The following is a 2947-nucleotide window of genomic DNA, read 5'->3' as shown; positions in this document are numbered from 1 at the left end:
TAAATCACTGACGAGCAGGAAAATGTAAACGGCGAGGGCGAGTGGTGAAGTGAGGCAGTTGCAGCTCTGGTGAAATTCCTTCTTTGTGATTCACTCAGCAACCAGAGACGTGAAGGTGACTCAGGCGTGAAAGTTCTTCACATCGAGAACAAAAAGCACTCAAGGGCAGTTAGCACCTCTTCTGGAGTGGGGGTGGGGTGAGGTAATTACCTTTTGACTTCTGTTACAATGTTCAGAAACTGGCTTTTAGATTGAGGTGAACAGAAACTGCATTTCTAAAAAGCACCATGGAATTTAGCAAAAGTTATTGAGTCACTTCTCGTCGATTCCCACACAGGTTTCCAATTCAGTTGGTATCCATGTGGCTCATGTCCAGGAGTGAACATCTCAGCAACAAATTGCATGGTTAAGGTAAAAGACAAGGAAAGTGGCATCTCGAACTGGCTCCGAGATCAGAACATCCTCACAATGTAATCTGTCGTTCTCGGTTTGTAATGCTACCTCCGGTTTTAGTGTGGAGAACATTCTTTGGGACTCTTATTCTGAAAAAAACGGACACAGTGAGTGAAAGTATGCTGCACGGTATGATGTGGAACACGGCCTGCACAGGTTTGTGCATTTTCCCTGTAGTCCGGTGTGTTTCGTGTTCCGTGTAAACGTGAAAGTCGTCCTGTTTCGAGCAATGGGTGAAATCATTTAGCAAAGCAAGAATGGAAATTCCAGTAATGTCAAGCAGCTCATGGTTATTTGACCAAATCATAAGCGAACCTACATTCGCACGCACTCACAGATACATTTGTAGCTGAAAAGAGTCTGAGAAGATAGACTGAGCTTACCATTGATTTTTGTCTGGATTGATGGGCTATCAATATCTGCTGCGAAATTGACATTGTAGCCGGGAACATCGCAGCAGCTGTGCGAGTCCGAGAGGAATCATGGAACGCTTTTCATGTGAATTTACCTCTGTTGTTATGCAGGAGCACAATTGGAAATACAAGAAAATGAGGCGTCGCGGCCGGCTGGTTGTGTGGCCGCGCGGTCTAATGCGCTGGATCCAGATTCCAGTCTCGAAAGGGGTGCGGGTTCGAATCCCACCACTGCCATTTCTGCTGATCAACTCCAACACGGCAGCTTGTTAAAATGCTGTTTCGGTGCCCACTGTATATTAATGTCAAAAACAAAAGTAAAATGGTTTTGCTTCCCCGGGAATTAACTGTGGTGTGGAATACTACCAAATATTTCAAAATGTCTCTGCTGTCATGATCGTGTTCGCCTCCCGTGCGGTAAATCGCAAACAGTTCTGCCGTCCCAGGCGAGTTGAGTTTTTCCTGGAACCGAATGGAGACTGTTATTTCATCGCTGTGGTGAAACCAAGTCCTCCGGTGACTCTACTCGTTGTTATTTGGGTTTCTAGCTGATGGGAAAATCGTTCCAATGAATTTCGATGTCATACCTTATTGAATTTCTCCCATTTCCTTCATTTCCGTCCTAGAAACATCGGAAGGGAAAGGTAATCTAATCGAGACTGTGATTGGTGAAATTCACTTTTACCGGCCAATTCAGATTATGTTCTTTCTTTCTCTCTTTTCAGCATTGTCTGGAAAGTGGTGGTGCACTAAGGCTGCAGTATGTTTGAAAGAGTCGTTTGGAAATGCCCTGTTGTTAGTTGTGAGATTACTTTATGACTCATGCCCTCGGATTGTATCACATTTAGCATTCATGCATCTCTGTGTCTGAAAATGCATGAGGTATGCCAGTTTTGTTTGTGTTCCGTGTTAAATGCTTTCTGTTTTGCGATTCGCACAATACATTTCGATTTAACGGGGTTTCTGCGGTAACTTCCAGCAGCAAAAATCCTCAGCTGAGGATCTGGGAAAATTTCACAGAGTATGGTCACTGGAGCTAAAGTCAGGAAGTCGTTCGTTTCTGCAGTGTTTCACAAGACTACCTTTCCCGTGAGCAGTCGAACAGACTAAATGATTGTGCCACAGACAGCGACGGCAAACTCCGCTAAAAAGTAATCCTTTAAAGCCAGTGGATGCAACACGACGTTATTCAGGTACACCGTGGAAAAAGATACTTCGGTGGACCTCGTCCATGCTCACCACATAGCCAAAACTAAACAAGTCCCGTTCCCCAGCATTTGGCCCCAATCCCTCTAAATGCATCCTATCCAGAAATTCACCCGATTACCTTTGCAAGTTTCTGAGTGTAATAGCCTCCTCGACTTCCTCTGGTAGATCATACCAAACACGCACTACCTTCTTTGTGGGAAATGTGCCTTGTCACTTTCAGCCCGCTCACCTTAAAGCTATGCTGTCGACTTTTCATCTCACACCAACTTGGGTAAAACACGTAAATACCCAGTTTACCACCCTCCCATCAGGTCATGTCGCATTTGTTTCGCTGCAGGGAAAGTTGTCCCCGCCTATTCCACCTCGCCCTACGGTACAAACATCGACGACATCTTTGTCTATATTTTGTCATCAATTTACCGTGTCTTTTCTTTTCGTTTTCAAGAGTCAATTACGTTGGACAACAACGAGCTATTGGAAACAGAAAGGTGAAACGTGGAACGGATTCAACTTTCAGTGCTGGACGCCACTGAGCCCCAGCACGGGTGGCTGTGGCTTGTTTCTGTAGTGTAGTGGTCATCACGTTCGCCTCACACGCGAAAGGGCCCCAGTTCGAAACTGGGCAGAAACTGCTTTGTTCTTCAACTAGAGCCTTTTACATGGACAAAAGCTGAGCTGTCTTGCATGCTTTCCCATCTGCAAACCTGCCTTCGAATTTGCTTGAACAAATCTGCTCTCGTAGTGAAATGTAATGCAAATCCATTTAATTACAGTGCAAAGCGTTGTTAAGTTTTTCTCCAACCTGGTTCTGATCATATGCCATTCTGTTGGAGAGTGTAGTTACCGCCTTCTGATCTTGGCCGAAAAGCAGT

The 2947-nt window shown here is 45.0% G+C and overlaps 1 non-coding gene across 1 annotated transcript; it reads left to right on the top strand.

Annotated features, from left to right (window-relative positions):
- The first annotated feature begins 2633 nt into the window (after nt 1-2633).
- trnav-cac (transfer RNA valine (anticodon CAC)) lies at nt 2634-2706 on the top strand. The gene has a single exon. It is a non-coding gene; the product is annotated as a tRNA-Val (tRNA).
- The last annotated feature ends 241 nt before the right edge of the window (nt 2707-2947 follow it).

The sequence above is a fragment of the Chiloscyllium plagiosum genome, unplaced genomic scaffold (genome assembly GCF_037043375.1).
Source record: "Chiloscyllium plagiosum isolate Xiang-an unplaced genomic scaffold, Cpla_swu_hap1 HiC_scaffold_48, whole genome shotgun sequence".
NCBI lineage: Eukaryota > Metazoa > Chordata > Chondrichthyes > Orectolobiformes > Hemiscylliidae > Chiloscyllium > Chiloscyllium plagiosum.
Note: the sequence above shows the minus strand (reverse complement) of the source record. Positions and strands in the feature narration are given on the sequence as shown.